Source organism: Crotalus tigris, unplaced genomic scaffold, assembly GCF_016545835.1.
Source record: "Crotalus tigris isolate CLP2741 ecotype Arizona unplaced genomic scaffold, ASM1654583v1 scf7180000019205.210441, whole genome shotgun sequence".
Classification (NCBI taxonomy): Eukaryota; Metazoa; Chordata; class Lepidosauria; order Squamata; family Viperidae; genus Crotalus; species Crotalus tigris.
This window is the reverse complement of record NW_024097433.1, coordinates 91,229-101,774: the sequence shown is the minus strand read 5'-3', so window position 1 is coordinate 101,774 and position 10,546 is coordinate 91,229.

Genomic DNA, 10,546 nt, shown 5'->3' with positions numbered 1-10,546 from the left:
AATGGATTTCAAATCCCAGAAATCTCCAACGAGTTAGTTTAGAAAGTGCTGGGTCGTGACGTTCAGATCATTTTGCGGACTTTAGCATACCTAAGCCAGCAGTGTTTATTCAATGCAACTGGAAAGGGAAACCCGTGCAAAAACGTGTAAACCTCCGTTCAGTTCACAAGTCTTAAAGTTGCCAAATTTGGAGAGCCCTGTTTTTTAAGACAAGAGCCACCGCGCCAGCAGATAAGGAAGCGATCGGCCGCTGCTAAGGGATGTGTGGCGACATACATTCCGCCTGACACGCGTGTGCGCAAAAGAGCATCAAGGCCCCCACATTTCAACCCTGAGCTACAAATATTCTCCTTTATTGTCTTTCTGAACGACAATCAGCCCTCGGGCGATGCAGATTTTGATGCTTTTATATGACAAGTGGCACGGATGCCAAGACTTGCAAGCACGCAAGCTGTAATATATTTAGTGGTGGAAAATAGAAGCGGGAGCTAATTTAATGACTGTCCTGAGCAGTAATTGGATGAAGCGTCATACTGGCTGTAAGAAGCTATGAGCGATTTTTTGCACGCGTGCCGAGCTTATGCACAAGGGTTAAACAGAGACGAGACACTTCTCATCTGACTCACTCTGCATCAAAACCGGTCACAGCGCGGGTGGAAAACTGCAACGGCCGCTGCGTTGCCCGCAAAGGAACAAGAATTTAACCAGGGAAGAAGCCTTCGAGGCTTCGCGAGGGGTGACAGGGTTGCCCCCGGACTGAGGGTACATTTGCCGTTGGGGGGGCCGGCACGTGTTTTGAAAGACTGGGGGTTGCGGGGGGATGTCACCGTGTAGTCTTAAGAGCTCTGAGAAATATCCAACCTAGCTGGACCAACCCGCTTTGCTTTCTTTATTCGATTCCACTCCCACCTCTCCGTTCCGTCATAGAGCCAAGATCTCTAGCGAAAACTAACATACCAAAAACTAACATAAAAGACGGTTAAAGACCACGCTACGTGTCTTGTTGGAAAAAGCAATGATTTTTCAAGAGTGGGAAATGAGTTCTTTGTGGATCGAGTATATTGGCCAACCTCCACAGGCTCTGCTTTAAAGCAGTGGTTCTCAACCTGTGGGTCAGGACTCCATTTGGGGTCTAACGATGGGGGGTCGCCAAACAACGCAGTCCGCCATTTTTTCCCCCTTTTCCTTAGATGTGCTACTCCCTTTTATTCTATTGGCTTTTGAAAGCCAATAGAATAGATCTCTTGAATAGAGTCTAATTCTATTGGCTTTCAAAAGCCAATAGGAATTGTCCAGGCTGTCTCTGCCCTTCTGAGCCCACCAAAAGTCCCATTCTGTAAACGGTGCTGCACCAGTTGAGTAGTCCTTGACTTACGACCAATTGAGTAGTCCTCGGCTTACGACCGGTTGGGGGTCGCGGCATTAAAAAGGTTGAGAACCACTGCTTTAAAGGCTTCACAACAAAGCTTCAGCAGATGGCAGCACAACGCCCAACTTGGCTGAAGCTCAGCTGGTGGACCTCTGGCTGTTGGCCCCTTTTGTCGATATTTTATTTATTTTATTTCTTTAGCTGACCTTCTCAAACGAATGACTCTGGGCAAGGAACAATTATAAAATAATTAAAAAATAATTAATGATATAATACAAAATAATATATATATATCAGCCAGAAGAAATGTGATCAAAGATATAATTATAGCTCTTTATGAGTAAAATATATGTGTTCAAGAAAGTTGCACTAATGCAGTTGCAAAGGATCAAGCTAAAATTATTTGCAAATGGACATTGTGGAGCTCAGAATCACTTGTAAAGCATCACTCTGACTGATCCCATTTCAGATTAGCTTGCTGTGGGATACCAGATTGAAGCCATGGTAAGGATTCAAAAGATCCAGTAGTGTGGCTGTGCCTCCTCTGCTTCCACAGGAGACTGAACAAAGGTTGAAACAGTGAATTTTTTATTTGAGTAGAAGTGCAATGGATTGCACTTTCAAAAAGGCAATAGGAACAATGTGCTATCCATCCATCCATAACAGGGGATTGTGATAGTTTAGGATAGAAACATAGAAAGCTGATGGCAGAAAAAGACCTGGTGGTCCATCAAGTCTGCCCTTTGAGTTTTTAATTTATTTTATTTTTAAATGTTTTGTCAGATGGCAGACATGTTAATATAATATAATAATATAATATAATATAATATAATATAATATAATATAATATAATATAATATAATATAATATAATATAATATAATATAATAATGTTGGAAGGGGCCTTAGAGATCTTCTAGTCCAACCCTCTGCTCAGGCAGGAAACCCTATACCATTTCAGACAAATGTGTTCATCTCCACCATGTTTAAACTCAGTTACTTATGACTGACTTATCACCTCTGCTGAAAGTTGAAGTGAAGTACAACTGTCTAATGTTATTTTTGAACTTCCCTCCTGTCAGTTTGAAGTTATGCAGAGTTCTGATATCAACAAGAAAAGCCCTGTGGATGTGTTCTTAGGGACTGGCAGAGACGTCCAAAGTTAGAAAGAGAGAGATAACATTTTGTCATTCCTGAGATGTTTGCAGTTTTCATAAACAATTGGCTCAGTGCTATTCTTACTCTCTTCCATTTTTTTGCTATAGAAGGAAACATTTGTGAAAAAGGGAACATAAAATCCTTGTTCATAGCTAAACATTTCAGAAAGAGTGAGTGTTGCATTGCCAACAGTGAGAGCATGAGGTAAAATGGCCGCTTTCTACAGACCTGCAAAGTTTGTGCTAGTGGTTTTTATATCTAAGGCAGTGATGGCGAACCTTTTAGAGACTGAGTGCCCAAACTGCAACCCAAAACCCACTTATTTATCGCAAAGTGCCAAGGACACATCAGCATTGTGGTGCTCTCATGGGGAGCGGGGGGCGTGGCCCACTGGGTGGACATGGCCGCTGAGTGGGCATAGCTGTGGTGGTCATGGCAGACTGGGTGGGCATGGCTGGGTGGGCGGGCCGGGACCTGGTCAGCAGGGACTAGTCCCTCGCCATCTCCGGAGCATCCCCACATCCCGTGACGGTGTGTGTGCCCAGAGAGAGGGCTCTGAGTGCCGCCCCTGGCACATGTGCCATAAGTTCTCCACCATTGGTCTAAGGTGAAAACTCTTCTCAATTTATGATAGGAGAGGTTGATATTGAATTCTGAAACTCTCCCAGGAATAAGTGGGTGTAGGCTCAGGGCTACCAAGCCTCAAAATGCCACGTTTGATGTTGACGATGAAACATTTTATCTACAGATCAAACATGGTGTTCAGTGATCTCAATGTCCCATCACTGGTATGGTTGATCCACCTACACAAGTAACAAGTTGATTCCTGAAATACAGACGTGTGATTAAATTAAAAACCCAATTGCCCACAGATTTAAAAGTCCCTTCTTCTCTTTCCATGCCTTTGCTGACAGACTTGGAGTAAATAGGCATGGTTCGGCTTTGGCTACTTATATTTTATCTTCTTCTTTTCATCACAATGGGAGGTAAGTCCCTAATAAAAATAGAGATATCTCCACTCTATTATTCCCACACCCACAAATGTCAATTATACCCAAAGCTCTCTGTTAAAAATTACTCATGGCCACCCAGGTCTAAGAGAATAAAGCATAAAGCCTGGGAGTTGAGGGCTCAGCAACAAAAAAATATAGTTGTTATGTCTGTTAGCGTATTAAGATATAGAAGTCTTCATTAGGATCATTGGGAGACAGTAAGTTTAAATTCCCCCTTTCTACTAAAGATCTAATATAGCCAAGGGCCCTCCCTACTTTGCTTCTAAAGAGTGAAAATGGTGATTTTGGCTGCATTGGAGTTGAGCCCTTTACTTCTGGCACTTAAATCATATGTCTTTTAAAAAGCCTAATAGGTTCCCCTGCCAGGTGCTAATCTGTAACTAGAGGCTATCTTCATGGAATTAGGGGTCTCTTTTGTCAGATAGGCTGAGAGCAGAAGAAGAAATCCTCTTTACCTTTTATGATATCTTGTGGGGTTAGTAATTAATGTGACTGAAATGGATACCTGGGCTTTTCCAGTGAAGTTTGCACCTATGCACTAGGAATTGTAATTAGCCCGTCTGAGCCCAACATTGATAAGGTATTTTACAGAACAGATACTTGCAGAGATGTTTAAACTAAAGATTATCTACCATTAATACTTGTTCCTTTTCAACTGTTTGTATTAGTAATATATAAATAGCTTGATGAAGCTCTGGTGGCGCAGTGGTTAGAATGCAGTATTGCAGGCAAACTCTGCCCACAGCCTGGAGTTGAATCCTGTTTCCGGGCTCAAGGTTGAACTCAGCCTTCCATCCTTCCGAGGTTGGTAAAATGAGGACCCAACTTGTTAGGGACAACATGCAAATAACGCTGACATTATACTGTACACTACAGCACTGTGGGGCAGTATATAAGTCTAAATGTTATTGCTATTGTTATTGATACAGATTTCTATATCTCTACTAGAATAACCTGCATGTATTTTAGAAACAGCAAAGCAGGAAACCTGACACTATCTAAATATTGTACATGAAGAATGAATGAATGGGGGAGAAGAACAGACACATTTTAAAGACGTTATCAGCCTGTAGCTTGCTGGCACAGAGCCAGGTTACTTGTAGAACACAATCTTTCTGTCTCTTTTTCCCAGTCGAAACTTTGATTTGCCGAAACTGCATGTCCGTATGGCCAGTGGCTCCTTGCCTTCCTCTTAAAAGCTTCTGCCTCACCTCCAGTGGACTGTGTGCCCACATGCAAGTCTTTGGAAGTAAGGATTCTTATTACATTCCTTTGACAGGACTGGCTTTTCTGGGGTGGATGCAGGTAATCCTTGACTTACAATCATTCGTTTACAACCTTTCTTGTCGTTAAGTGAATCGCTGCAAGTTGTTGGTTAACTGAACCTGGCTTCCCCATTGCCTTTGCTTGCCAGAAGGTTGCAAATGAGTGTGCCGTTGTAACTTCGAAGAATCACTAAATGAACTGTTGTAAGACGAGGACAAAGGACTTTACAAAAACGTATGATGCACATTCCATGGAAAATTAGTAAGGATAATTGAAATGTGACTCCTTTCTCCTTAAATGCAGGTATGCGTCTGGAGAAGCTTATGCTAACCTGTTTGGAGAATGAACAGAATAAATGTGGGAGTTACTGGGAAGATCCAAAGACCCATTTTCGACACAAATTGAGTTGCTGTTCTGATTCTAATTTATGCAATTGGAAGCCATTTATACGTCCATGGTAGACCTTTCTTTCTGGAGTTGTATAATTAGTTCTCTTGATTGTGAATGAGAATCTTGGGGTTTTTCTTATGTATTTATTGTACTGCAGGTTTTCCTGAACAATCGTGTAATTTCTCAGGAATTTTGTGGCTTTTCTGCCCACAAAAAGCTGTTGCTGCAAAAGCAGTCTGTCTCATAAAGGCAGTCAAAACACAAGTTGTTTCTTTTCCCTTTCCTACTCTTCTTTTTTGTCTTTTTTTAATTACAAGCTTTCAATTTTAAAACTCTGGCCCTATTGGAGGGGAATTAACACTGAGCTGATTCCTTCTTGATCCTAAAGTGCTTTTTTAATAATATGTTTCACGGAAGTTAATTCATTTGCTCGGTGAAATAAGTAAACTAATAATAGTTATTCATGAGCAACCACATAACAGGCTTGTACTATGAATTATTTTTTGTTCTTAAATCAGGCTGTTTGCTGAAAGGCGTTAATTCAGACAAGTCAGTCTGGAAAAAGTGGCATTGCAGTACAGGTAACCCCTGGACTTTTAACCATAATTAGGACTGGAATTTCTGTCGCTAAGCAAGGCAGTTGTAAAGTGAGCTGCATCCAATTTTATAACCTTCTGTGCTACGGGTATTTAGCAAATCACTGCAGTTATTAAGTGAATCGTGCAATCGTTAAGCGAATCTGGTTTCCCCCATTGGCTTTGCTTGTCGGGTTTCAGCTGGGAAGGTCACAAATGTCAATCACGTGATCCCATGATGCGGCAACCACGGTAAATAGAGGCCAGTTGCCAGGAGTCCCAAATTGTGATCACGTGACTGGTGGAGCTGCTGCAACAGTTGTAAGTGCAAGGATCAGTTGTAACGCCATTTCTCGATGCTGTTGTAACTTTGAACGTTCACTAAATGAATGGCTGTAAGTTAAGGACTATCTGTACTGCAGCACAAACCTTTCTAATTTTGTACTTGCATCACAACATTGCACGCACATCCAAAAGGGCCTGAATTTGAGGGGCAACGATGCAACACTGCTTTTGTCAAAGTAGTGCAATGTCTCAGTCCTTGAGAAAAAGAGACAATAACCTTTATTGTCATTTTTTTTTACTGTGGGCATAACGGCACACATCAAAAATGAAATTTAGTTGCCCGCTCTCAAAATGAAACACATACATGACACATACCTAAAACATACTATATACAACATATGTATAGACCCACACCCCTACATATAAAGCAAATTTCAGAGAAGGCCCAAGGATTGAAGAGGGTGAGATAGCAAATTATCTTGATGTTTACTATTTTTTAAAGCAACGTATTTTCTTTTTTTTCCCTTTTCTTGGCACAGGAAATACTTTAAGAGCCCAGCAAACATTGTACAAGAGGAAAATAAGAACAATAGAAGAATATTAGTGATAAAGGAACCAACTCAAAACTCAGCTGGAAGCAATGCTATCATTTAAAAGCAGCTTGTACTACTAGCCTGAAATGGATCTATAAAACATCAGCCTCCTGATTATTAATCAAAATAGTTGATTAATAATTCTCAACAGATGACTCCTGGAGCAATCAATCAATCAAAAGAGATTGTGTTTTGCTATTCTAATTTCCATTCTTTATGTTTTCTTATGCTTTCTTTAAAAAGAGCACACAATACATGGAAAAGTCACAATGTAATTCTCTTAGTTCATTAAAGAAACAGGCAGCTGAGCAGCTCCTAATTTGCTTGTCTAATGTAAGGAAAACATCAATCAGTAGAAAAATTAAGGTGTAAGAAATTAACCATTTGGTGCAGGGGTGTCAAACTGCCAGCCCGCAAAACCGCACCCACCCCATTGCCAGCAATGCAAAAAAAGTCGCGATAAGTTGCAACACGCACGTCGCGTGACGTTGCGAGTTTGACACCCCTGATTTGGTGGCTTCATTGTTTAGAATTATATGTCTGTTAACTGATTCAAGAAACCGAATGCTAAATAAATTAGATCACTGTAATAGTTTATTACCTGCTTGTGTATTTTTATATACCCATTCAAGACATGGCTTTGGGTGGCCAGCAAACAGCGGAATAACCAACAATAAGAAGCAATTTAAAAGTAATTAAAACAACCCAACGCAGTTGTAGCATCTCCATCAACATATGAGTTAAAACAGTGTTTCCCAAACTTGACAATTTTAAGGCATGTGGACTTCAACTCCCAGAATTCCACAGCCAGCATTGCTGGCTGTGGAATTCTGGGAGTTGAAGTCCACATGCCTTAAAATTGTCAAGTTTGGGAAACACTGAGTTAAAAGACCAAAACAAATTGGCCCATTTTTTGGGTAACGAACAAATCTTGAGTGCCAATGAGGCCAGGTCCATCTGAATGTTGGGGGATGTGGTATTCATACAGAATGTGATGTTACAGAAGTCACACAAAAGTTACACAACTTGTTTAATGAAAGGGATCTGGAGTATGCCTACCCTGTCTGATCTCATGGGATGAACAGAAATGATTGGAAGTAGACAGTATCATAAACAACTGAGTCCTGCACCAAGAAGGGCATTATAGTTAGTTCTCAGCTTACAACTGGTTGCTTAGCAATCATTCAAAGTTCTGACAGACCATCAAAGTTTCAAAGTTCTGACATCTGCCTCCCATTACATGGCTGTATTTTGGGGGCTTGGCAAATGGCCTGCCTTTACACCTGTTTTCAGCTCCCTGCAGCTACATGCCTGCAAATTATGAATATTTTGTCAGAAACTGGCATTTACTTCCATGTTTTTGCAAAAAAAAAAAGCCCCATAGTGAATGACAATGTAAAATTCAGTCCAGTCATGTGGTGACCTGTCATGACATGTGGGTCTCATGGTTGTAATTTGAGGACTACCTGTATAAGTGAAAACCAGTATCTTGAGTTGTACCCAGAAGCCCATTGAGAAGCAATGCAAGTTGCTGAAATGTTTTGCCAAGATACTTCTATAAGTATCTGCATTGCTTCATTCTGGAGCAGCTGTTGCTTCTAAGTGGTCCAGATGGAAGGTGACCACCGTAGAAGTGAAAGTTGTGAGAAAGTGAGAATTTCCTGAAGGTATCTATGGAAGTTCTCAGTCATCCAGGTCATGGGTATCCCAAAGGTGCTTTTTTTTTTTTTTAAAGGCAACTGGACTTTCTGATTTTTCTTTAAGATGTTTCACTTCTCATCCAAGAAGCTTCTTCAGTTCTAACTAAATAGTGGGGAATGAAAGGGGTTTATATTCTCTGCAAGCAACCAGTCACTAAGACTCTGAAGGTCGTTGAAACTACAGTAGTGGCCAAAATTGTTAAAATCTTTTGGGAAAAGTGTATTTTTGAGGTTTGATGGCTAATAACATCACTTTTTTTGGAGTAGTACCATAAAATTATATATCAATGGAAAGATAATTTAATCAAGAATATAATGCAACAAAGTTTGTTCAATTATCTGTACTGTGTTCTATGAAAAGTTATAGCCAAAGAACCAGAAAAAGGAAGCACAACTTGCTTAGGTTGATATCAGGTGGCTTTTCTTCATCTGAAGCCAATGAGCATGAGTATTTAGAGAGCCAATTGGGTAGCATCTTGCTTTGGCAATGAGCCAATCAGATCACAGTAGGATTCAGTTATTGATGTCATGTATTGAAGCTGAGAGGAGGACATTTGTCAGTGTGTTATGTGATCGCTGTCAAGTTGGTTGGTTTTTTTTTGTGTTCTTTCCTTTAGTGAGCTTGTAAAACATAATAAAATTAAAGTAATGGTGCAAAGAGTTGACTGGTTGCCCAGAAAGCGATGTAAAGTAATAGTATTAAGTGAACAAGGCTACAGTTATAAAGAAATTAGAAGAAAAATTGGTGGAAACTTAACCAAAGGTGGCATTTCTACTGTACACTTTTCCCAAAAGATTTCCACAACTTTGGCCACTACTGTATCTAGAGGCTAATTGTGCAGTGGTGGCGAACCTATGGCACGGGTGCCAGAGGCAGCACTCAGAGGCCTCTCTGTGGGCACGCGCACCGTCGCCCCAGTCCTAGGCCTTCAGCTGGGTTTTATAAAATCTTTTCACTTTAGGCCTCCATGTGCAAAAAAAAAAAAAAAGGTTCAATCAATCAGTCAATTTCAACTTCTCGGGGGGAAAAAAAGATCTTGCAAAGTTGGAATTGATTGATTGAACTTTTTAGTCCCACCCAGTCTGCCGTTACCACCGCAGCCATGCCCACCCAATGGGCCACACCCACCCGGCACTCGACAATGCATAAGTGGGTTTGGGGTTGCAGTTTGGGCACTCGGTCTCTAAAAGGTTCACCATCACTGCCTTAGAGTGAATCAGAATGCAAATGAGTGTCCAAAAACACCTTTAGGACAATTTCCTGAAGGGATTTTCTCATGATATGCATAGGGAAGTACAGCTGATCCAAATACAGAGTAAATAAATTTACAGTCTTCCAATGATAACAGTCATGTTTTTTTGATCCCTTATACCAGTGGTGGCGAACCTATGGCACGCGTGCCAGAGGTGGCACTCAGAGCCCTCTCTGTTGGCACACATACCACCGCTAGCAGCAGGTCCATCAGACCGCCACTGCCACCCGGAGCAGGAGCCCTACCCAGCACAAAGGAGGCTAAGCAGCCGACTAGCAAGCTCAAGTAGAGGTGGACTGGAAGAAAAGGGAGGGGGAAGCATTTTGCATTGCAAATGGGGTGGGACTAGTGCCTGCGTGATACTCACTAGCCCTGCCCTGTTCTTGCGTGATGCAGCGCCTTGCATCTGCACCCCGCAGTGCAGCGGCGGCTGTTTTTGCGCCTGGCAGCACGGTGGCCCATTTTTGCGCCCCCAGTTTTTGCATGCCAGAGGCAGCACTCAGAGGCGCTTCCCTGCCCCCCTCCCGAAGGCACCACAATGCTGATGCAACCCTGGCATTTTGCAATAAATAAATGGGTTTTCGGTTGCGGTTTGGGCACTCGGTCTCTAAAAGGTTCGCCATCACTGCCTTATACCCAGGGACAAAAATGTAAGACTATTGGGCTGAAATATCAAGGGGTCCAGACAATTGTACTTTGAGGTTCCTTTTCATGCCTTCAAGTCAATGTGGACAACTACCTGGAAGGGTCCCTGCAATTTTCATGGCAAGATTTTTTGGAAGTGGTTTGACATTGGCTGCTTCCTAGGGTTGAGAGAGACTGAAAGGCTCAAGGACTAGAATTCATGGTCTACTGGCTTCTAGCGTGATCCTTTAATCGCTATACCAAACTGTTTAAAAAAGAACTCCACTGAATAAAAACACTACAGGAAAGCTAGGAGGTGAA